Genomic DNA, 27384 nt, shown 5'->3' with positions numbered 1-27384 from the left:
GAACATCATTGTTTGAGAACTCCACAGCTTGGAAATTAGAGTATTTTACTCTCAATTTCATTCTAAGCTACTTCTTACAAGAAGGTTACTTGCTACACTAACATCATGGATTAGATCAGCTTTTTAAATGTTTTCTGCTAAAATCTACACACTTTCTCTATGTAAGCTGCACCTGATAAAAACACCGTTTTCTATGGCCATACTACCCTGAACAAGCCTGATACCATCTGATCTCGGAAGCTAAGCAGGGTCGGGCCTGGTTAGTACTTGGATGGGAGACTACCTAGGAAGACCAGGTGCTGTAGGCGTAAAAAATAAAAAAATAAGGTATTGTAGGCTGACAAGGTCCTTGCAATCTGTGAGGTCAATCGAGGGTTGCCTTATGTTTGGTTTTACATTTTTCTCTCAGATGCCCCATACCTATTCAGGAGCAAGTCATGATCACTGATACTCTGAAGTGCTGAAGTATGACCCCATAATTCTGTACTGAGCTTCTATTCTCGTGTAGGAGAAGCTAGCTTCACATGTCCCACAAGAAAACGCTTCAGAGGAAGATTGTTGGAGAACTCCCATATTACACAGCTCCAAGAAAACAAAAACAAGGAGCCCCAACATCAAGCCTTCCCAAAACTTCAGAGAAAGGCATGGCAACTGTCTCAGTCAATAAAGGCTGCTATAACAGTACCACAGACTGTGTTATATACCACAAACATTTATCTCTCACAGTTCTAGAGGCTAGGAAGTCAAGGTCATACTGCTAACCAAGTCGGTGTCTGCTAACAAAGTGCTTCCTGGTTCATAGATGGCCATCTTTTCACTGTATCCTCACACGGTGGAAGAACAAAGGGAGTTCTCTGAGGTCTCTTTTATAAGGGCACTCATCCTATTCTTTTACAACAGACCTAATCACATCCTAAAAGTCCCACCTCCTAATACCATCACATTGGACGTTAGGTTTCAACATATGAATTTGGAGGGGAAACAACATACAGACCACGGTAGCAGAAAAGAAAAAAGAAAAGAAAAAGCCAGATTACAAAACTAAAATGTAAAACTTGAAGTTCACTCATTTTTATTTTCAAATAAATATACATATGTAGATCCAATTTTCTGAATTATTATCATAATACTTTTTCTACTTGCCCCGTGACAAAATAATGGTGTGTCACTCTATCACAGTAAAAATAAGGAAGGTTATTTGTAGACAACTGACATAATATGCCTAGCATTTCTAATAGGTTAGGAATTTCAAAATGATTGCGAAAGGGCTGGATACATCAAAAAGCTTCTGAATAGTATGTTTAAAACCTCTCTTCAATCATTTCACTAAAACTACCTTCTCTTTTTATTTTGCTTTTGAAAAGCCACACTGAGCAATGAGTCACCAGATTATTTCCTTTCTTGATTTCTGAGTTCCATTTCAAAGACAGAAAAAAGATTCTTCCTCTCCTTTGTCTTCTCACATGTACCTGAATTGCTATTGTTCAATGTCGTGAAGGAGCAAACAGTTAAAACAAAAGCTTATGCTTATTTGACAAGGAGCTTTATTATATGGGAGTTTATATGCATGTCAAACATTTAAGGCAATTTAAATTTTTAGTATCTCCAGAGATCAAATTAAAAGGCTCCTAAAACCAAGTTTTTAAAGCAGCTCTCATTTATATTTATGTGTATAAAAGGTAACAGTCATCATATTTAAAATATCTGTTGGTGATAACTAGGACATTAAAATATCTGTTTGTTTTGCTATTATTGGACTCCTAAACAAATATCATTCAGATTTACTATCATCTCCAGCTAGCTGATATTGAAAAATACATAATAGCAGGCTGTTGCCATGGTAACTCCTCTACAACTACACATTTTCTATGGCAACCCGGGCCCCATGGAATACTAATGAAAATCCATAGCAACAGAGAGTTAAAGAGGTGATGTCTGGAAACCAAAAAGCTCATATTACATTTATTATAAATGCTATGGATGCCTCTGTATATTTCACAAACAATATCAGTTCAAAGACATACTAGCTAGAAAATATAAAAGGCATATTTTAAATATTTTATGGAAAAAAACTAATACTCATGGTACTTAAAGAATTTACATTAATGTACCACTAAATATGAAAATATGTCATTCATATTTTTAAATACAGACCATATAAAAATTGACATATTTCTCAGACGAAGACTTAATGCTTAAATGCAAAGTCAGGAGTACTTTGTTTAGATCTCATTCTTTTCCTGGTTCCTTTTCTTTTCAAGAGATTCAGCTATGTAAGCTTGGTCATTTAACCTCTAAAAGCCTCAGGTTCTCCCTCGCAAAAATTCGAATGTTATATTTAAAGGACACTAAAGCCTCAATGATTCCTATTCTACCAGTTACCAGCATAAGAATGTGCACAAATCAGTTCATCTGAGTGTCAAATCAAAAAGTGTCAGTTTTTTATCTGTCAAAGGGCCTCCTCTCCATTACCAATTTGCTACAAAATGTGCCAGATATAGATGAGCACACTGAAGAAAAAAATTAAACTTACTGTCTTAGCAAAAAAAAAAAAAACTAAAATATTCCTCTTTGTACTTTTATTTAAAAACACTGGAGTTAATTATAAAGATTCATTTAAAAATCCATGCACATTACAAACTATTTGATGTACAATTATTAACGAACATCTACTATGCTGCCACTTATTGATGTTAAAGCAAAAAACAAGACAGAGAAGTAGGTCCCTGCATTCACAAAGCTTATATTCTAGCAAAATAAACAAACAAACAAACAAACAAACAAAGAGAGATGACTAAGGATTGTGAAAATTCTACAGAGGAAAAAATCAGAGTGAAGTGATTAGAAAGGATTTGTGAGATATACTAGTTTAGGTCAAGTTATAGGCTACCCTCCCAGAGGAAAGAAGGACTATGAAGTGAGTCTTCCAGGATGAGAAAGAGCCAGCCACAGGAAAAGAGGGACAGTCAAGTAGAGGGAACAGACATCAGAAGACATAGAAGTAGGAAAGTGGTTAACGTACTGACAAAATAACAGGTCGGTGAGGCCAAAGAGTAGAGAAGAACTAATATGAAAACCAAAAGGGAAGCAGGACCAAAGTGAGGCCCTGGTAAGCATGTAAATGTTGTCACTAGTACAATGTGTTTTACTAATGGAGGGACATGCTTTTATGACTGTGTAGAGAATGGACTGGACAAGGAGACCAGAGAGGAGGCTGCCAATGCTGTCCAGCTGAGAGATGCTGGTATGACTTGTATTAGGGCAATGGCAAAGGTGACAGCAAGAAATGGATATATTTGAGAGAGATTTTGGAGACTGAGAACACAGAATTTGCTGATGGACTTAGGTACAGCAGATGAGGATGAGAGAAAATCAATCATGACTCCCAAATTTCAGACACAAACACCTGGGTGGCTGATGATACCATCGTCTACTATGGCAAATATGAGAAAGCCAACAGGTTTGGGGAGGCAGGAAGAGACAGACAGGAATCGGGGCTCTATTTTGTACTGATTCACCTACTGACCATTTTGTCAGTCCACAGTCATAGATTTCCCTATAAATACTTGACTATTTCATTAATTGGTACCCATTAATACAAAACTTACAAAAATCTAAACATAGGCTCTTCTTTCAAAACATGCATCAAAATTATACATAAAAATTATAAAATTATCATATATCTAAATCAAAACTGTAAAAGTAGATTTAGGGGCAGAGCATCTCTGTAATAATGAGAGAACATAGGAACACATATCTAAAATATATTTTGAAGTAATAATCTTTACAATGATAAAAATTAACATAAATTCATTGCAGAAATCCTGGAAAATACAAAAACATTTAGAGAAAATAATTATCTTTAATCTTATCTTCCAGAGATAAATCCTGTTAATATTTTGGTGATTATGAGTCTAATTTTTTACATTTGTGTGTTTATTTAGTTTTGTTAAAGCTATTGAAATTAAAGTTTGCGTTTCAAAACTGTTTAAACTGCGGGGGAACACATCTTTATGTGTAGGTATTATCAAGTGCTTCAGAATGTAGTTTTGGTCATGAATCTAATTCCAGACATAAACATCAAATAAACCCTTGGGGAGGGTTGGACAAACCTTCGTGATGTCAATCTCCCCCATAACCAGGTCCCCACAAACAACTGCCATCTTCAATCACTGAATCTACCAAATTAGACGTTCAGCTCAAATAAAGTGAGCTTTTATTTTTAAAACATAATATATATTCACTATATATTCACTTAAATGAAAGCCAAATTGTTCCTACAACTAGCAAGACACTAACCCTTTGATTGTTTTCAATCTCTTCTAATTTATTTTTAAGACAACATTTACATATAGTATTTAAAATTCTACATAACAATTCAATAGAGTTCAAAACATTTGTCTTTTAAAACCCTTGACTATTAAAAGATAATAAAAGGCTTAGAAAAGACCAAACAGTGTAGATTCTACACTAAGCCCAGATTTAATAAATTCAAATAAAAATTATATCTAAAATTTAATATTATTCACATTGGATATAACAACAAAAAAATAAAACGGGACTTCTACCTAGAATAAATCCAGTTTTAGCAGGTATGCAAAAAAACACAGTCATCATAATATCATTTCAAAGTAATCATTAGCATGATGAGTAAAAGAACAAAATACAGCAAAGGTTAAGCTATTTTATCTCATGAAATAACTGCATACTAAACAAATGATGAAAAAATATATAAATTCTCCAAAACTGAAAAAAATGTAAGTCACAAAGATGTATTTAAGTTATCTTTAAGTTCTATGCTATGGCTAGGAATAATTTATTTTCCAATGCTAAATTGCTAGAATTTTGTGGGGTTTTTAAAGCAAGCACAATAAATCATTATACAATAAATTTAAAAATTAAAAAAAACACTTATTAATGCAAAAGAAACACTAGTAAATAGAGAATTTTAAAGCTTGTAAACTTATTCAATAGGCATAACATTTAAGCAAATCTAAACAAAATTCAGATCTAGATACAATCCAAAACACAGTCATGACCTGTTGCTTTACATTTTAGCTGGTTAATCTAATGAAAAAAAATGAGGAAAAAAGAATTGAACTGGGGTTGGGATGGGCAATGATGTTCTCTAGTTCTTTAATTTTCTGGGTAACTGTAGGCAATATTTATAAACATATAACATGCTATAAAAACACCACTGGCAGACAAGTATCCTGAGTCCACACCACGTGAAGAGTCCAGATCTGATTCTCTCTACTTTTTTCCGACATTCAGGTGTTCCTTTTCTCTTGAGTGGAAATGACCATGCTTTCCATTGAATGCTGGCTGTTGTTTTTGCCTAACAGATGTTGTCAATGCTTCCTGCCTTGGGGTCAAATAAAAGGAGAATATAATTTAAAATAAAATGAGAAAAGAAATAAACATGAATCCCATGGAATTTGAATAAACTCTAGTGCTTCAATCTAAATAAGATACATATCTCAACTATAGTCTGTCTCAATCAAGTTCCATTATAACTATTTGAATAGGGAGTGGTTAACTGAAATTTATTTACTCATCCTGTACAACAAACTAAAATAAGCTTTATTTGGATTTCCTTTAAAAGTTTTTTGTTTTGTTTTGTTTGTCTGTTTTTGCCTACCATTTCTGTTTGGGATTTTTTTCTTTTTTTGATTGAGTTGAAATTTCTAAAGGCACATGATAATTCAACAAGAAGAGGAAAATAGCACAAGATGGTAAAGTATTTCAAAATTCTTCCCTCCCCTGCCCTAAATTTTAATTTATGATTTACATCCTGAGTGGAAAAATCAGCTAATAAGAAATCTGATTATTTGAACATTAAACAAAGTTTTATTATAATTTCAAGAGCTTAGGCATTTATAAAACCTTAATAACCCAGGGGTCACACTTCAGGCATATTCCAGTTTCTCCAACTCTCCACTCTACTCCACACCTACAGACATGGTCTTTGTGAAAAGACCTCTCATCATTCAAAACCTCGGTTACACTGAATTCTGTTCACCTATCATAGAGAGAGATCTTTCTGAGATGTCCTCAGATTCTACGTCTTCTAATTTTCCTGTAATTTGATTACTCTGCAGTTACTAGAGTCCCAGCACAAATCATATTAGAAGCAGTCAATAAAAACTGACTAAAAATTGACTAAATCTACATCTAATTGAATAAATCTATAAAATTAGACAGAATCACTACAAGTATAACAATCTAGAGTCACTTCTTTTAAGAACTGGTAGATATAACCTCATCAATATTTACTGAACACCATATCAGTTTCTAACTGATTTTATACTGGTGGCTCTAATTCATTTGCAGAACATTTCAAATGTGCTCCCTATACAAGTAGTCTCTGAATTATGAAGAGGTATTTGCCTAAAACTCAAACAGGATTCAAAACTTGTTATTAAAAAAAAATTATTATAGCTTATACCCAAACTAGCAAACAAAAACCCTATTTAAGCCAAAATAACAGAATTATCAGACTACTTCTACTTTCAACAAAAAAAAAATACACAAATTCAGAGTGCCTTTCTCTCACCTCACACTGCAAAACAAGCAAAAGCCTTAGTCAAAATGGAAAGAGGCCAGGGATGTCCACAATGAGGACAGCTATTCTGATTTTAACTCTTGTAATTTCAGGTATCTTAAGGAAATATTTGACACCCATTTAAGCACTTAATTTTACTTACATTTCTAGTAAAACATCTCAAGCATAAATAACTGTTATGCATCTAAGATAAATTAAAAGTAACCAAATATATTTTGCTCAGAAATTAAGTTGACACACCATAGTGAGAAGATGATTCGATTTTTAAAAATTAGAATTGTGTTTATTAAAGGTTTTTGGTAATCTTAAAACTTAGATTATTATGGAATATAACTAAATATTGTTTTTAATAGGAACCACAAATATATCCAAAACAAAGGAATATGGTTTATCCTTTTTTTAAACTCGTTTAACCCTTGCCTAGATACTCAAAGTATAGAACTAGTAGAGAATATAAAGATTATTTCAACAAGGAAGAAGCAGAGGCCCAAAAGGCTAAGTGACTTCACCAATATTATTCAACCTACTAATCACTAGCAGGCTGAAAACTAGGCCTATCTCCACATTCCCAGTGATATTTTTCCACTTCCTCCTTTTTGTATGATGACTAAACTTTACTTAAAGGGTATTTGGTTTTACTGTACTAAATACCTATGGCTTTCCAGGAAAGCCTGAGGCCTGTGCCGGTCAAAGCCAAGATGCTCTATCTCCAGGCTGGGAGACAGCTAAGGATGCTTGAGTCCAATCAGTTGTTGATAGTTCCTCAGGCATTTCTACCACAACATTGGAATTAAACACACTGGCCAAATAAAGTTAAAATTATTAAAAACAAAAAACAAAAAACAAAAAACAAAAAACTGTGGTTTGCTTTTGTTCTATTGAGGCACACAGCCAAGAGGAGACCTTCACCCCAAGAGATCCTGAGTTAGTAAGAGCTAGCCCAAAGAGAACATCCATCCAGGATAAAGAATAGATCTTGTGTTCAGCTCAAGAAAGACTACGCCAGGCAGGGTTATGCCTGCACATAACTGGATGTGTGCTATTCAGAAAACGAGTAAGGATCAAACCTATTGAACTTACAAGACAAGACGAGGCATCAATATGCCATCTTAAGAAACGAGTAAAGAACAAAAAAGGGTTGCTGCAATATTTAAATGATGGGAGTTAACCCTCAGATGAAACAGGACCCACGGTAGGAAAAGACTTCGGAAACCATTGTAAGGGGTAAGAAAAACAAAGCCAATGGTAAGAAGTTGAATTTTACTACATAAGATGCAGTACACCCATGAAATGTACACCAATGGAGTGTTTTTCACTTGCTTAAGACCATACAAAGCCTTTCACTATCTGTTTTCTGCCTCTAAATTCTGCTTTATTCCTCCTACATTCTCACTCCAAACAGACCCTTGGTATCAGCCAAACTATTAGTGGATATGTCATACTGCTTCACACTTCAGTAACCTTAAATATCTATCCTATTAATCTTTCTAATGTTTTTTGTCTTTGACCTTATTACAAATTGCTTATCCTCAAATATTTAATGACAACTTCACCTTCATGGGGTCTTCCTAGGCAGAAATTTATCATCCCTTCCAAAACTTAACATACTCAGGTGATGAGTTTACTGTCTCTACCACTCACCTATGAACCCTTTAAAGAAGGAACCTGTGCTTTATTCTTCCTGGCAATTGACCTCAAACTGTAATTGCATTCAATACATGCTCACACATAGGAAAAAATAGATACTGCTGTTGAGGATATAGTAAAGTGAACACGCTTGTGCAATACCAATGGGAAATTGGTACAACCTATACAGAAAGAATTTAGCAACCATTTGTAGGGTATTAACATTCTCAAACTGTTCAACCAACAAAGCAAAGATTCACATCCAAGAATGTTTAATGCAGCTTGCTTTGGAATAGCAGAAAACTAGAAAAAAATGTAATATCCTTAAAATAAGAGAGGAGTTAAATAAATTATGGATCATCCTCAGGATAGAATAATAGGTCATTTTATCTGTTAACGTGGGGGAAATTTTTATGATAGAATATTAAATGAAATATGCATTTATAAAATGAACCCAAATATATGATATTTTTATTCCTGCTTCTACCCTTAAAAGATTAACTATTATAGAAATTTCATCTCTTCTGTAAGCTGGAAAAATGTATTTTTAAAATCTTTTTCAAATATTAGAAAACAAGCAGCGATGATATATGATCCCTGAGTGAAGGGGAAAAAGTGAGTTCAGCCCTACAACTGCCTCAACTCACTCTCTGGGGATAGTTTCAGGCCACAGTGCAGAGAGAACCCAAATACAACATCACTGTATTACTAAGTGGAGGAAACAGACAGGTAGAATTTGTGGGGTGAGTACAAGAGAAAAAGGAGCTGCACTTAAGGCTCTGGATAGCTGCAAAGAGGTTCACTGAAGCTTTAAAGAGCACAGATATGTACATGCACATTGCAGAAGGGAAGATCAATGAATATGAAGACAGAAACAGAAACTATCTAAAATAAAGGACAGAGAGGAAAACACATTGAAAAATGAAAAGAGCATCAGTGACCAGTTGGACCATGTCAAGTAGTCTAGCATATGTGTAACTACGGTCTCCAGAGGAAAAGTACAAAAATATTTAAAGATACAATGGCTGAATTTTTTCCAAAGTTAATGAAAATACAAGTCTACAGATTTTAGCTCAATGAATCTCAAATAAACATAAAGAAAATCATACAGACACATCATGATCAAATTGCTCACAGTGATAAAGTAAAACGGAATTTTAAAGCAGAGGTAAAAAGCCACATTAAGTACAGAGATACAAAAATAAGAATTACAGTAGACTTCTTGTCAGAAACTAAGAAAACAGAAGACAGTGGAATGTTAGCTTCAAAGGTCTGAAAGAAGAAAACTGTCAACATAGAAATCTATATTCAACGAAAATATCTTTCAAAAATGAAGATAAAATAAAGATGTTTTCAGACCAAAAAAAAAAAAAAAAAAAGCTAAGTGAATTCACCACCATCAGAGATTCTCTAATATGAAAATTTAGATCTAATTACAGGAGAAAAAATTCCTAAAGTGTAAATATGTGAAAAAATATGAGATAGCTTTTAAAATATTTTAATCTGTTTTAAAATACGAATGACTACTTTACATAAAAAATAATAATAGTGTAGCATAGGGACTGTAACATGTAGAACTAAAATGTATGAAAATAGTAGCACAAATAATGGGAGGAATAAAAGGAATTATGTTGCTGTAAGGTTCTTACACTGGTAGTATATTATTATTTGAAGATGTATTATGACATATTAAATATGTATATCATAATCCCTAAATTATAATTACTAAAATAATATAAGTAAAACAAAATAAAAAGGTATTTCTAAAGAGCTAATAAATAAAACAGAATCTTAAAAAATATTCATTTATTCCCAAAAAATAGAAAAGAAAAATATAAAGTAAAATAGCAAACAGCAAAACAGATGTAAACCAAATCATATCAATAATTATGTAATATAAATCATTTAACATTCCAATTAAAAAACAGAGATTGTCAAGTTAGATAAAAATGCAAGAGTCAACTACATGCTGTCTATGAGACATCCACTTGAAATCTGTAGGAACAAGTTAAAGTTAAATGATGAAAGATATATCATGTAAACAAAGGGAAAACAAAAGCTAGATGAGATACATTCATAACCAAAGACAGGCTTCAAAGCAAGTAGTATCACGAATAAAGGACAGGCATTTTCTAATGATAAGAAGTGAATGCATCAAGAAGATACAATGATCCACAATAAGTATACACCCAATAACAGACCTGCAAAATACATGATGCAAAACCTAATAGAAATGAAAATTCAACTACATCATTAAAACATACACCCCCATACAAACACACACACACGAATGTAATATCTGAAATTCTCCACATGGTGAAATTAGAGGTCGTTTTTTTTCTTCCTTATACTTCTCTGTATTTTCAGAATTCCCTTTAGCAAGCCACCTACTAAATGTTAAGAATAATGATGACCTGACTCCATCTTGCTTTTGTCTCTCAACCCTGCCTGGATCTGGTAACAGAACCCCCATTTTTCCTCCAGAAAGCCACCCTTCTCATACAGTAGAACTCTCAGTTTGAGGGTCCAGAGCTCTGCCAGAGTAACCAATGTAACCCCATCCCCCAAGACCAAGTAATGAATTCACAAATGAAAAATGACGGGAGCAGGGCTAACCGAGAAGGTGTGACTGAAGGCCTCCTAATCCCAGACCATCGTGGAGAATGCCCTCCTGGAACACGAGCCTACTGAGAGAAAAGTTGGGCTGAATGTTAAAAAAAGACAGAAATAGATGTGACAATACTATTCCTTCCCCTGTATCCAGCTATGCCTAGAAACACGTCCTCCTGGACTTTTCAGTTACATGAGCCAATTATTTTGCATTTTTTGCTTAAACTAATTTGAGTGTGGTTTCTGCCAGAGGAAACCAAAAGAACCATGACTAATACAGAGTAATGTAAAAGAGTTGCTTCAACTAACTTCTATTTTGCTTATCTGTATTTTTTCTTTTGAGAAAAGAGCAATAAATTAAATATGACTTTTTTTTCTCTCGGTTTTGTCTATGCCCAACTCACTGGCACTGAATTATCAGGCATGACCAATCTCTTGAAATGAGCTCTCATAGAAAATAAACCACCTCTAGGATGTACACAGTGCCATTAAACAAAAGGAGAACAAGGTATCTACCCAAACCAACAAGTATACAAGGTAGATTCTTCTAAATGTTATTTCAGCCTTTAAAATATATTTCTATTCATTTGTTTAACCTGCTTCATATAACATGAAACAAGATTTTTTTTTTAATTTCCATTTTAGAGCTATGAAATGTTTCTCTCCATGTTATATAGATTTTTAAGTAAATTCTAAAGGTGTACTAAATAAAAGCCAGAAGGTTTGAAATTATTCTCCAAACCAAATAGAGGAATAATTATCTTTAAAAGCACCACATTTCTCTATTGGGGGAAAAAATGTAGCAAAGAGATTTGAGTCTAATCATCGGAACAGGGTTATTAAACATTGCAGCTCCATGTATGGGATTGGTTACACTATTCTTTGCAAATGATTCTCCTCAAGCCACACAATGATCTTCTTTATCCATCCATCCCCTCACCTTTCTCCTAGATTAGAAAGTAGAAGAGATCACGTATCTTACAAAAACACGTAATCGTGAGTCACGTAGGAAGGAAGTATTCAATACTTATGCCAACAATTTTAAAATCAATAAGAAAGCTATCCAAGGAAGTTAATTTGAAAAAAAAAAAAAAATGCTCTCACATTCAGGCCTGAATTACTGCTGGTTTTAGCTTTAAAAAAATGATGAGTCATTGCTGCTCTTCCTTGGTGTTCAAATTTAGACATAAAACATAGGTATATTTTTAGAAGTAACTATGGTCTACAAGATTGATTAGGACTAAAATTTTATTTACTTTAAAAATGATGGGGCATTAAATACTAATATCTTGATGCCTTTTTCATTTAATTTTAGAATACATTATGGGCTAGGATATATATAATTGGCTTGTATCTTAAAACAAAAAAAAATCCTTTTTCTAAAGAGATTTGTTTGATGCAATTTGAAATCCTCTATTATCACCTAATTTATATCATCCACGGTTATAGGCAGTTAGAAAAAACAGAAAAAAAAATCGGGGCATATATTCTATTTTTAAAATATTAACATTTAATCCTCCCCCCCAAATAACCCCACTAAGCTACTTCTTAAAATACACTTCGTGTTCTAAAAAGTCCATTATGACATGAATAATTTTAAACAAATTTCTAATAACGATATTCTTATCAAAGTTATTGGTCTAATACATTGATAGGTAATCTATGAGAATGAAAAGCTAAGCTTTAAAAATTGAAAATGAAATATTTCTGAAGTTCCTGAAGCATTTCATCAATGCTATTTATCATGTTTATACTAGCCTGGTCTGTTTCAGGAACTTTGTTAAGAACTGGGCTACAAAAGAGAACCAGGTAGTTTAACAGCTTAAAGTCTAAGAAGGAATGCATGATTATATAAAATTTCATTTATGGAGTAGTGATAAAGGTTCTGAAGCACATGCCTCATGAAATGAGGACCTAAAACTGTCTACCGGGACAGGGAAGGAATTCTCAAAGCAGCAGCATGAAACTCACACTCTGCTGGGGCCCAAAAGAGAGAACCAGGCAGGGAACAACAAGCTCCTGTGCCGTAGGCAGGGAGCCCAGGGCTTTTATGGGAATGAAAACAAAGACTATCACAGCTGGGATCCACTGAATTTAGGAGAATGGCTCAAGATTGAGATGAAGAAGTAGGTGGGGCAAAAGTATACAGGTAATAAGGAGGTGATAAGGATTTAAGTCTTTATTGCTAAAGCAATGAAGAGGCTCGGGAGTGTTCTCACCAAGGGAAGTGAGACTGCTTTTGAAAAGCTTTCCGGAGAAATGTGGAGAAGGGACTGGTGGAAGGGGAGTCTGCACATAAGAAAACCAGTTAAGAGACACTGGGTGATCCAGGCGCAGAGGTCCTGTGTCTTGGCCTGGAGTAGGAGCCTAAGTGCTAAGAGAAGTTGGTGGTTTGATTGAGGAACACAAGAGAAAGATGTCGGGGTTGACTTGTGACCTCAGGAACCTCAACATGTAGCTCTGAGAGAAGAGTCCTTGAGAAAGAATAGCAAATAGGAAAACGTGGACTAGTACAATGTAAGCAGCAGAGGCAATGGAAGATGAGAAGTATAAACAAGGGCAGGCAGGCAGCACTCCTATTAAGTTCAGCTGAAAGCAGATGAAAGATGGGTAGAAGCAGAAGATGGAAGGTTCACATCCTGTAGTTTCCAATAGAAAATTATACTGTGTAACAACGGTCACGGGGTGTATCTCTGTGTGTTGTATGTATGAATGCATCCTTACAGACTATATGGGACTTTATAGGACTATATTTTGAATAGAAAGCATAAAAACAGTAAAACATTTTAATCATTTTTGAGCTAAAACACTCATGACCAAGTAGTTGACTAATTATGTTTCTAGCGCTGTGCTGAGTAATGTGGAAATTAGAGATAAAAGGTACAGTATGATATTCTTAACCTCAGGATGCAAAGCTAACACATATACCTAAAATAATGTAGCATGAATTATAAGCAAGGAATAAATGGCTTGCTCACAAATCACTTAAAAGCTCTTTGGTTGTTGATTAAAATGTAGTTTTTCTAAATGAAACATGAAGTCATTTCACCTTAACAATGCTAAGTTGTAGCTGCAATACAATGTCTTTTGCAGAGATTTATTTCAAGTACAATGCCACGCTGCCATCTACTGGCTCTTACTAAAATTTTCTTTAACAGTTTTCTCAGTCATATCAATAGATAACACCATTGCCTACTAACTGGGACAGTAAAATCTCTGATAAATGCAATATAACAAACTTTAAACATAACAAACATTTAGATGTTACAAAAAAGCTCAATTTTAATAAATTTTCAAATTCGTACTATCTAAAAATGGTTTAAAAACTACCTTGTCATGGCAAGTTTTATAGTATATACTGTATGGACTTTGAAAGAGAGAAAATTATATCTCTATTACTGCTTATAATGACCAATTGCACAAAGTAACAAATTATGAGACAAACTATGTCAAGCTCATTACATATCACAAAATAAAGAAAAACCTTTCCTAAACAGGTTTAGAAATTTTAAAGAAAAAAATAGTTTGCCTTTGAGGAAAAGTTTCTTAAAGTTTTTGTTGGGAGAATGTATTCCTTTTGTCCCTCTTCACATCCCAAACATACCTCCGATTCTTATTTCTAAGCTCCGCCTGCTCCTGCTTCCCCCAATCCAGGAGAATTTACTAATCATATTGGCCAGGACCCAAGGCAATTACTACCAACCAGGCAGGGTAAATGTTCCCTAAGAGATACAGAGCCATATTCCCATACGTCTCTTTTCCTGGTTTTGCGCATTAGAGACTGTGATGGGACTCAGCATTCTTCTTGACAATTGGACATTCCCGATTATCTTTCTGGGTGGAACCACCTAACTAACCCTGCTAGTCCCGAAACACAGATTCAAGCTACTCCAACACAGTCTTCCAGTTATTAAGACATGGTACCTGGCTTCTCAGATTGCCATTTTTCTGACATATGCTGTCCCAGAACTCCATGGGGAGGAAGAGTACAGAGCAAACCAGAATTTGGGCATTGGTGAACCGTTCCATCAAAATATCACGCATATCACCAGCAACCTCTAATACATAGATTAAAAAGTACAAAGTTACAGTTATACAAAAGGAGTAAGCGTCAGAGATCTACAGTATAACATACTGCTGTAGTTATAACAATAAGTTACTGTGCACTTAAAAATTTGTTAATAGGTGAGATCTCATGTTAAGTGTTCTTACCACAAAACAAAATCAACACAACAACAAGACACAAGAAACTTTTCGAGGTGATAAATATGTTTTTTGCCTGGACTAAGGTGATGGTAACACAAGTGTATACATATGTCCAAATTCAATAAATTGTACACATTAATTATGTGCATTTTGTAAACCTATTATATCGCAGTAAAGCTACAAAAAGTGTGTTGTCAAAAAAACTTTTTAATGTAAAAAGTGCACTGTCCCTAAAGCTCTTCTAACAGTGTAATTATTTCACCATGGTAATTATTGAACCTATACCTATTAAAGCATCGATAACATCAAAAATTTTGTAGCGCAAGTATTTTCCATAACATCCTAGATGAGTCTTTTAAGATAAAATCCCAAGGGTAAGAATCAATATAAAAGTTCAGCAAGGTCAATGAATTGCTCTAAAATGACAACATCTAATGTGAAATCAACTTAGCTCCATGCATTTTTAGTACATACCTTTGAAGCCTAAAACCAGTTCTCTCGATTGTTAGGCTGGTGTTTTTCTGTACACCATGGGCTTTCCTACTATAATCTAGGGAGCTCCATGAGCCCCCTGAGGGTGCTATTCAATACCAGCTTCAGGCTGAGCAACTCTAGTTCATACGTTTTCATGCCATTTTATATTTTATGTTTTATATCTCAGGTAAGATTTCCGGAGCTGTTTACAAATATTCCTTTACTCTTCCATCTCGGTTCTTGATAGGCGTACATCTATCTCCCTGCTCCCTTTGAAGTTAGGTATGGTTGCAGGACTTGTTTCGGCTACTGTAATGGGTCACCTTCTGTTGGAAACTTTAAGAAATAGTTCATGATGCATCACCTCCCTTGTCATTTCCTGTGTGGAAGCACGTATCCCGATAAAGTCTTCATCAGCTTGGGTCCCTGAGTATCTAGAATGAGCAGAAATCTCCTATCATACTGTTTAGAAAGTATGAGCAAAAAAGGAACTTTGGTGGATAAAATTACTGAGATCTTGTGGTTCTTTGTTACCACAGTATAACCTATCCTTCGGACTGTTAAAACTGCTAAATAAGTTGCTAAACCCATGCTCTAAGGCAAGAATTAGCAATCAGTGGCACCTGGGACAAATCCGGCTAGCTACCCATTTTTGTAAACAAAGTTCTGTTGGAACACAGCCAGACCCATTTGTTTACATGATGTCTATGGCTACTTTGGAACTACAACATCAGAATTGAGTAGTTGTAACAGAGACTGTATGGCCTACAAAACCTAATATTTACTATCTGGCCCTTTATAGAAAAAGTTTGCCAACTCATGCTGTAAAGCCCCATGCTAACTAGGTATAACATAAATATATAAGCAAATACTACTGAAAGAGTGTATCTATACCTCTGAGTCCTTAAACAAAAAAACTAAAGAAACAGTTTCTTCGAAAGTGAAAGAACAAGGGCCAGAAATAGAACTATTATGATTCCTGGGCATTTCATCTTCCTACTACCAAAATAATGCTCTTTAGGGAGTCTCCTGTCTGTAAAAGGCCCTGTGCCCAGAGACACAGATTACAAGGACCTAACCATTGGCCCTTCCAGTTTCCACTCCTTTCCTTAACCTATATGAATGTCATTGTTTATGGATACCAGTAGGTTCCAGGGAGATTATACTAACTTTTATTATATTTTATCCGTTCCTATTATCTCTTACCTTTGGATCCTGATCTCTCAACACATTAGTGGCCTGGTCACTGTATGAAAGCTAGCAAACTTAAAGGAATCAAGTAGCTATTTCCCAGATGAATGGCAAACAGTCTATTTCCAGGTGTAGCTGAAAGAAAATGTTTCCCAGAACATCTACAGAAATGATGTCTTGCCACCCACTGGGAGTCCCTTGACAACCTCACCTTCCATCTGGCTCGGCTAGGCTACAAAAACATTATTACTTCTTCTAAATTCAATTTTTTTGAACAGACTCTAAAACCAGTATGCACTTTTATCCCTTAAATAAAGCTACGCTGGGATTTGAACCAGGTCATCTGGTCCTAGCATTAGCTCTAAACTGCTATACCATACAGGATGTCAAGGGTAGGAACCAAGGCTGAAGAGACCATCTTAAATCAATCCAATGACATTTTCGAATGTCATCAGTTAGAACACATTCCAAAAGACTATGAATTATAAACAAATAAAGAAAATTATGAACATAATTTTCACCTTTTTTTTTAGTTTATTTTGAAAAAAAAAATGAAAAAATTAAAGGATTAAGAACACTGATGACATACCAGTCATCGGTGCCTTGCAATGAGAAGGAATCCAAAAACATTTTCAGTGATTCCACGGACATACTGAGATATAAAGTTAAATTAGTGTGTGCTTAATTCATATCTAACAAACATGTGTGTTATGTAATAAAAGATATAAAGGATGTGGAGACCATTGATGAACACAACGAATCCTTTATCAATCTTGTTGCCACTGAATTCTTCAGAAAACTAAAAAAATGAAAGCTGCATGATCCCTAGAACCAAATCACAATTATCTAAGTTTCTGGTAAAAACATATACATACATACATATTTACATATGTACATATATATTTACATACACTCATGTTTATCATCACTTCATAGCATGTACTCTAAGCCAATGATTAACATAAATTTATATACAAAGTGTACTGACGATTTCCTCAAGCAAGTTGTAATTAGAATATACACCTTTACTAATTAATTCCTTCCAATGTTTATATCTACTTTTTCTAGACTAAAGACAAATGCAAGCTCCAAGAGGTTAGGAACCTGCTTTGTTCACATTATCCTTACTCTCTAGAAAGGTCTCTCGCATATTGCTGATGCTCAAAAAATATTGGTTAAATGATTAAATACGTTTAGAATACACCCCATTATTAAACTGGCTTTTCAGATAAACTGTTAAAATACTCCAAGGCTTTACATTTTATTCATTTGGCCACTCAGATATTAACAGAACACCTGCGTAGAGCCTCATGGGAGATACAAATAAGCCTTACATAAGGTCATTGAAAAGTCCTGAAGAGCAATCAACTCGGAGAAGTAAGTCAAGTCAAATAATGTTAGAGTACATGGTAATACCAAGCCTTCCTGTCCCCCTTCTCCTTCCAGTCACTCCATCATCGAGTCATCTTCAAATAAACTAGCAATCCATGTAAAATAATGTTTGCTTTGCAAATAGTGCTCCCATGCACGTGCACACACCATCAGATTGGTTCCATTAGGCCTTCTTATCTACATATTCTTGGGCCCCAGGAAGTTTTAAATTCTGATTCAAGAAGTTACTATAAGCACTGAATGGAGAAAGAGCACTGGGCTGCTGATTTTCCTAGAATGGTCATAGGGAGAGAGCAGAGACAGATTCCACTGAAATGCCTCCAGGTTTGATACTATTGGTCCCTGAGCCCCTTGTCTCTTGCTTCAACCCAAGCAGCTCTACCATCACCTAGGTTACAGGGCTCAGCGGAAAAGAGATAACATGAAACCACAAAGCAGTAAATGTCTTACATCTACCCAGAAGCATAAAGGGAAAACTGGAGGTGGTGACAGGGGATGGAAAGAACCCCCAGGGTCTTAATCCTGAGTCTCCTGACCGTGGGGCTTCAGTAATGAAACCAAATGTCTCAGTTTCTTTATTCCCAGGACAGACCTGATAATATCAGCATTTTCCCATACTTCACAAGGTGTTTAACCACTCAAATGAGACCTTATATGTATACATACCTTGAAAATTTAAAAATACAATTGAACATAAATTATTTTAATTATTTCAACTTAAGTAGGTGGCACATTAACCCATTTGCTCCAAATTAATACATAAAATTATTTTTGTATTTACAAAGAGGCTTTACAAATCATATATTATTTATTCTTGAACAGTAAACCTTGAGGTTGTTAGGACAAAGCAGACTCTAGTATTTTAAATACAGAAACGAAGAGAGATTAAGGGGCTTACCCAAAACCAAATGCATCTTGGGTCACATGCCTTTTAAAGTAGTGTTCTTCCCCCACTTCACTCTGCCTGGCTCACAAGGCCAAACAAAGAGCTATGCCGGGAACATAAGTGCAGTCTAACACTCGCCCACGCACGCGTCTCCCCTCGGCACTGTCAGGGACGCAGAAATGGGAGCGAGGAACCACAAACCGTGACGCTAACTCAGCCTAAATTCCAATCTAGAACGTCCAAGGACTTCTAACCTTGGCGTTTGGGATTAATAAATAGAAGAGTTTAGTGTCGAACTTCTTATACTAATACTGCCAAGTTAGGGCAAAGTACAAAAGAGGTTTTACTATGGCAAGATTTCATAATTGTACCTGAAATGACAGTTGTCATCACATTCTGTGAAACAAGAAGCCAAAAACTGAGAAGCAACGACCTTGTCTTAAATATAAGATACAAACCAAGTTATCCAGATAAAGGAATATATGTGTGTACGCATATAGCAAAAAATATTCAAGAAAGAAACATTTACTCAAATGAGTTCATAATCAGTCACCTTGATATACCAAATGATCCTAGTGTAACCTTGTTTTGTGCAAAGTTAGCCATTTGAAGCCTCTAAGCACAGAGAGAAACCAGAATAAATTAGTTTAAAAGAAACCGCTGCAGGCCAAATGGTTAGCAGACTGCTCATGAATTCAGACAGAGCTAAACTAAAAAATCATTGACTCCAGGATCCACTTAAAAACATAAAATGCAAAATTCCAACAATGACCTCCATGAATAAGGCAACTATTTTCAAAAGGTGTTGCAGGGATTTCTGCTTCACGCCATACTATAATGATTAATTTTGAAAAGAAGTTGAAATATTTCTAAGTCTACAAATGCCAAATGTTGATGAACAGAATGTACAGGGAGTAAATGTAAGGAATTTAAATTACTTTTATATCCAATATGCAATTCACTTAAAAAAGAATAAGCCTTAAGACAACCATGGAATCAATGATAAATTTTTGTGGGACCACAGAAGGTTTTTCCTATCCAGAAGGAAAGAGTGAGAATGTTGCCTTTCCAGCTCCTGTCTTCTCATCCATGAAATGAGGTGAAAGCTGCTTCTCTGAGGACTGCTGGAGGGTACAAAGCACTGTAAAAATAAACTATTTTTTAAGTTTATTACGATTTAAAGAAGTAGAAACAGGTAGTATTTTTTTCTCTCACTTTTTTTTAACTACTAGAGACAGCGCAAAACAACAAAAATACCAAATGTAATTCTATTCAAAAAACAAAATCAAAATGTGCTGATTCTTCTTTGTGTCAACACCAAACACAGTACCTGGCATACAGAAGATGCTCCTTAAATAATGATTGAACAAATCCTTTGAGACATGAATCCTGTTCTTAAGGCCATGACATTGCCACAGTGGCAAGGGTGGTATTTCAGACAAAATATTCATTTGTTCTCAATGTGGGTTGTGTCTTCAGTATTTGTTTTAATATAAACACAGCTGAAGTTCTGCAAATTTGTGTGAAAAACAAAATAAAGAAGCTAGTCTATCCAGAATATCTTGGGATAATGTGGAAAAACATCCAGTTTACATTTGCCAATTTTCTTTTTCTTTGAAAGGTTATTAAGATCTTTTAAGATCTTGTGTCATTACCTATGCACTTTGAAAATGCTCTGAAAAAAAGCTGCAGCACTTTTTGTTACATGTTCCTGCATAATTGAGTGGGGTTTAAATCTGGTCACAGCCATGGAAATAAGATGCACAGCTTATCATCCACTGTGGATGAGGGGAAGGAGAACCAGTCTACTTCAGGGATGAGCCAGATGTCAGAGATAAAAAGAAATTCCCTATTTCTCACTAAGAGCCTGTAGAAAAGTACCCTCCTGAGTCCTCATATTCAACCAAAAATGTTCTTAACTACAAATTTTTTAAAATATGTTACCAATATTGTTGAATTAAAACATTTTCAGGTTCAAAACAATTTTTGCTATAGAAAATTATTCTTATCATTTTTGAGTGTTAGGGAAAAAAAGCAGTAAAATGAAAAAAAAAAACATCATAAAAATGGAGGCTCTCGATCTCTAAGGACACATCAAAATCTTAGCTATAGGAAGGTGGACTACCTTCTGGAAATACCTTTAATGTCTATTTTTGGCTTTAACACCCTGTCATTTTTCTGTTTCCCTTTATAACCTAACATGTCTTACTCAAGCTATCTCCATTTCTTCACTCCAATTCATGTTCCTACCATGACTCCCTACCTTGTCCCTTTTTTTCCTTTCCAGTACATGGGTAGACAAGGGGACATCACCAAGCCTCAGAGAGTGGGTTCAGAGCCTGCAGATTTGTATTACTATGCAACATAGTCCATCCTAGGTCCAGTTCTATTCCCAGTAATTTGTATCCATTTTCCCTATTCTGGAATTTCCCTGAATCCCTTTCCTTTTTGGTTAAGGCATACATCTTAGTCTTTAGCTTGCAATAGAATCACCTAGAGGGCTTGTTAAAACACAGATTGCTGGGAACCACCTCCCAGTTTGGATATAACAGGTTTGGGTTAGATAGAATAAAACTGCATTTCTAGCAGACTCCCAGGTGGCATTGATGCTGTTCATTGGCAGATCACACTTGGAAGACCAATGCATTAGGGAATATCTGTGATCGTGCTCTGTGGCCTATTCCAAATAACCTTACTTCACCTCCTAAAAAGCATGAGAAGAAGGAAGCTCAGGGAACATAAGTTCTCACTCTCATCCACAGCAGGGTAGACTATCCGGAGAAGCCAGAATTAACTCATCAGATTAAGAGAGTAACTAAAAGTTTGGCATGCCTTCTCTACCAATTACTCAGAACAAAATTAAGATTCTGAATAGAGAAGGTGTCCCTGAAATGTAAGAACTACTTAGGAAGTGACTATTCATAGGACTGGGGACACTGCAATGTGGCAATGATTATAGTATTTAAGGGACATAGCAATCCACAGAGGTCAACCAACTCACAAATGTACATAAGTACCAGCATTACAACGTAAAGAGCTGGTGGGCTGTTTTTACATCACTGACATCAGGGGGTGGGCACTTCTAGCTGCCAGGTGCCAAGATTTCTTTAATTATAGGAATATTACTCATTCCTGCTATATAGAAAAAATGTGGTAAATACTGGGGACCTTCTCTTTCACTGCAAAAAAAAAAAAAAAAAAACAAAAACCAGTTTCAAGCAGGTGCACATCAGCCAGGCTCTGCTTATTATCATCAAGAAAGCTTTGCCCAAGATTCTTTAAAAACTCTTCAAACACAAGAAATGATGGTGCTATAGCTTTGGGGGCCAGCAATTTTTGCTTCTGATCTTCTGCTTTCAAGAAGAAATCTAACTGATGAGATTTGTGTTGTTGCCACATACATGTCAAACAGGTTTTTCTCCTTTCAGGCTCTGATTGAAGCTACAAGCAGAGAAGAGCACTGTTCTGGATCAATTTTCTTACAACCATGTCCACCAGCTCCTGACAATTGTCAGCACAGAAGCTGAGTGTTCAATAACATGACAAACTTTTCTTCTGTTCCCAAAGCTAGTCTCCAACTACATTCTAGCAGGCAGAAGCTATTTGTATGGGCTCTTTGTATGGGCTCCATCCTGTCTCTTGAAATTATCTACTATAGGTTTTGATTTTCCCTCAGTTTTTCAGAGGCTTGCACCCTATATACAGCAGCTGGGTGATACTGGATCCTCACTCACACTAGATCTCATCCCTGCCCCTCCACCAAAATGTTCTTATCAAGAGCACCAGTGACCTCCAGATTTCCAGGTCTAATGGATATCTCCCTCGTTGTCTCTTACTCAGCCTTTTAACAGCCTTGAGCAATTGAAACATTCCATCCTGTAGCACTGCCTACCCAGGTTTCCCTAACCTTGGCCACTCCTTCTCACTTTCTTCTATTGACATCTCCTTCTCCAGCCAACCTCTAAAAGTTAATACCTCTTGGGGCTAGGTCATGTCCTTGCTTCCCTCTCTCTGCTCTTTCCATGTGTGATTTTAAATATCCCTATGGCTACAAACACAATGGACAGACTCTGGCCCTCCTGAAACATTTATCCAACTGCTTGCTCAACACCTCCCACAGATACCTCAACTCTCACATACTCAAAACTAACCTCCTAATTTTCCCTCCAAGCTCGTTCCCTTACTGGTCTTCCTCATCTCCATAAATTGCACCACCATCCTCAGAGTTGCTCAGCCAGGAAACCTGGATCTCATTCTTGATTCCTCCTCTTCATTTGTACCTCACTTGTTAACAAGACCTGGAGATCTGAAATCTGACATCTAGCCTAGATCTACCCATGTCTACCACCACCAGCACTCACCTGATTCAGCCCATTATCTAGTCCCTGAACTACTTCAACAGGCTCTTCACGGGCCTCCCTGCTTCCACCTCTTCCCCTCACAGGCTGTTTTCCACCAGGAGCCAGAATATCCTTTTATAAAGCATCATGTTGCTTCATTGTTTCAAACACTTAAGCAGCCTCCCATTGTAGCACAAGTTGCTGGTTGTCTGCCCAACATCAATTTTCCCTTCCCCTTAAGTAATGGGGACATGATATTTAGTTGAGTGTTCTCCACCCAAAATAAAAGCTTACACTCTTTCTTACAACTGATGAAGGCCATGTCACTAAGTGCTGGCCCACTGGCTCTAAGTGGGAGTGCTGTGTTGGGCTTCTAGGAAGATGACTTAAGGGAACTGATCAGCTGGGAGGAGGTCCCTATTTTGTCCTTTTGACTTTCTCTCTTCTTCTGTCTACAACAAGAATGTTGTAGACCATCATGTAACCTTCAGGATGGATGCCATGCAATAGAATAGCAGAGGCGAAAAATAGTTGAATAAACAAATGAATCAATAGGAGACTGGGTTCCAGATTGCCCTGGATTTTCTACTGTAAGACTCTTTTCATAAGAGAGAGAAAGGATAAACTTTTGTCTTGTATAGACCAATCTTTGTGTGTGGGGGGGGGAGGGGTATTCAGTTATATCCAACTCCTTATCTACCAGGCCCTGCATAATTGGCTCCAGCCGACCTCTCTGATTGTGCCCCCTCTCCCATCTTCTTTTCTAGTACTGACTTCTTCTCAATTCCTCCAACAGGCCAAATGCTTTCCTTCCTAAGAGCCATTGCACACGGGCTCTTCCCTCTCCTCTCACAGCCCTTCTCTTGACTGGCTCTTACTCACCCACCTGGTCTCAGCTTAAAGGTCACTTCCTCTCAGAGGTCTTCCCTGGCATCCCCACCTAAGTGGGTCCTCCCAGTTACCCACTAACTCCATACCCCATTTGTCTTTGCCGCAACACATTTTGCCTTCGTAAATATTCTTTTTTGCCATTGAACTTATAGAGGTGCATGTGTATGTGTTCCCTTGGCCAGGCTATAAGCTTTAAGGCCAGGTATGTGTGTCTGTGTGCCTCATGCTCACCATTATACACCAGTATCCGCTGCAGCCCAGGATACTGTGCAAATGAAAGCATGTGTCTTATGAGGCTAAGTCATAAAAGACATTGCAGTCTCCATCTTACTCTGTCTTGACTCACTCACTGTCAGGGAGGCCAGCCTGCCATGTGGCAAGGGTACTCAAGCAGCCCAATGGAGAAGTTCACATTATAAGGACACTCGAGCACCCTACTAAAAAGTCCACGTGGTGAGGAAATACAGCCCCATGCCAACAACCAGCACTAATTAGCAAGGTATGTGGTCAACCTATCCCCAGTCAAGGATACAAACAACTTTAGTCTAAACCGCCATGTTGGCAACAATGTCATGAGGGATCATGAGCCAGAATCATCTATCTAAGGTGCTCCTGGTTTCCTAGTCTACAAAAACTGTGTAAAAATGATAAATATCTATTGTTTTAAGCTGACAAGTTCTGCTGTAATTTGTTACTTAACAACAGATGACAAATATACATTTTGATCATTTAAACTGAGTAACAATCATGTTTGCATTTAGATAATGAGTACCTATCTAAAACCTGGAAAACTTTAAAGAGTTCATGCGATAGGATGATGAAATAACTGCTGAAATTTTTAAAACTTGTGCTGTAAGCATGTTTTGCTTTAAAAAAAAAACTTTTTAATAGGCATAGATAAGAAAAGACATTCATGTGAGACTCTAAGAGCCTATCCTTCCTCCTCAAGTTGAAAAAATCACAAGAACAGGAAATAACTCATAGGATCAGGGGTCTAACTAATTTTAACCTTTTCTCAGAAGGCTTTTTAATTCTGACCTCTCCCACAAGTGTTCATTGTGAAAATAAAGATTTTTGAGGACAACGGCAACTAATAAAATCAAATCTTTTGACTGCTGCTCTCTTGAATCCCTTTCCTTCTGTACTGTTCAGGTTACCCTCCTCTCTCCTCTCCTATGCGGCTAGAAAGTGGAAGTGGGGATTCTCAGAGGTGTTTTAGAAAATCTGAAGGCTGAGTTCGAATCAAGATGGCTTAAGGGACGTGGTGTCATAAGTCACACTGCGTAGACTTATCTCTACTCTGGGGACAGAGTCATCACTGCTTATGCATGGCCAAGTTCAGTTCACCAGGGTAGGAAATAGCATATGGGTTTGGGTCAAAGTCATATACAGTCATAAATGTTTTTAGTGACCTGCAGAGTTCCCCTTGACTGTGGGTCCCAAACTGAAGTCCATGGATCTATTCTTAAAATATGAGAATTCTCATAAATTTTTAAAATGTTGTGCCTTTATTCCAATTATACGTTAAGGTGAAATTTAGATATACTGAATTAAAGTGTAAAATGTCATGTGTGCGCCCATAAAAATAATACCCAAATTAAGATATAAAAAGTTTCTATCATCTCAGAAATTGTCTTTGTCCTGTGACAAGTAATCTCCCTCTTAGAGGTGACCATTGTTTTATTTTGCATTATCTTACCAATTCTAATATTTTAAAAATTAATATAAATACCTTATGAATCATCTGGATACCTATAACTGAATACTATGCTCAGTTTACGTTCACAATCAAGTTAACATCAGGTAATATTTCAAATATTTGTGAGCTGATAAAAAAAAAAGAAAAAGAACAAAAGCATGGGTATGTTGTACTCAAAGAACCTATGCCATAATGACTAGTGACAAGTACCACACCTATACTGGAAGTAGCAATTTATTTGAGGCAACATATCATTATCGTTGTTAATGTCATTTGGTTTGTATAGAATGTATAGAATAGTTTGGGGTTTTATAGTTGCACACGAGTTATAAATATAAAGTGTTCAAGCCAAGTTTTGTGCTTATACATACTTAGGTAACAATTTTTAAAAATTTAAGTCACCACTGAGAGGCCACACTAATTATTGTTTCTTTCCAAAGAAATCATTACATTACTTAAGTTTCAAAAACATTGCTTTAATTTGCACATCCATCCTGACAGAATCTAGCTATCTCTCCTTGAAGATATGAATTCAAGGGTTTGAGGTCAATACTAAATCTTTGCAGCCAGGTTAATATGATTCATTTTCTTCCAGCAATCTTTTCAAGCCTAATTCCACCCAATGTACCCCAAAACATTCAGTCCACATAATTTGTCCTCTAAATTTGAGCAGCAGACAGTATAAATTTTTGTTTGCTGAGACTTCTGGGCTCCTTCTCAACAGTTAAATTCTATAACATGCACAAAATTTATGATAAATACTTTTCCAAATGAATGCAAAGTAATTCTGTAGAAAAGAGAAAAAAAAGATATACTAAATAATATATACTAAATTTGGGTACTTAATTTTTGAAATTAGATAGGAATAATGCCTACATATAGAACAAGGACTCTTGAACTAGGGATCATAAAATGCCTGGAAATATATACTAAATTTTGTGTTTGTAAATATGTACATTTTTCTCAAGAAAGGGTCCATAGTTTTCTTCAGATCTCAAATGGAACTCTAGTTCCAAAAGATGCTAAGAAATCATAAAGATATGCAATGGTCAATTTGCTATCACATTTTTCTACACATTTGGGGTCACCAAGCCCCATGAACATAGCCAACAAAGAAGTTGAAACACTGAGATATTTACAGGGGAAAAAAAGACAGAATCTATGTTTGAAACAATAGCCTAAAAGTTAAATTACATTTTATACCTAAACATAGCTCCACCTCAAAAATAAGACTATTCCATTTTTTTCTACCTCATCTGAACACTGGGAATTATAAAAATTATGACTACCACAAAAGGCGAAACTTATTTAATTTTGATGCAGAACATCATAAAATAGTCAATGAAATAAGTGAGAATGCTATAATAAAGCAAAATAGTTGGTGCTCAATTTTCAAATTAAAAATCCAAATTACTTGTTCTACTAAGCAACAGATAATTCTTGCAAGAAATTTGAAAATATTTTACCTTTTATCAATAAAATGGAATGAAACTAATAGAAATCA

The 27384-nt window shown here is 35.8% G+C and overlaps 1 protein-coding gene and 1 pseudogene across 1 annotated transcript in view; one reads left to right on the top strand and one right to left on the bottom strand.

Annotated features, from left to right (window-relative positions):
- ANK3 (ankyrin 3) overlaps nucleotides 1-27384 on the bottom strand; it is a 567956-nt gene that overhangs the window by 494842 nt on the left and 45730 nt on the right. The gene's annotated exons all lie outside the window — the stretch shown is intronic.
- On the top strand, nucleotides 190-308 carry LOC118604351 (annotated as a pseudogene).

This window comes from Rousettus aegyptiacus, unplaced genomic scaffold, assembly GCF_014176215.1.
Source record: "Rousettus aegyptiacus isolate mRouAeg1 unplaced genomic scaffold, mRouAeg1.p scaffold_m13_p_6, whole genome shotgun sequence".
Lineage (NCBI taxonomy): Eukaryota > Metazoa > Chordata > Mammalia > Chiroptera > Pteropodidae > Rousettus > Rousettus aegyptiacus.
This window is presented reverse-complemented; position numbering and strand designations above follow the sequence as displayed.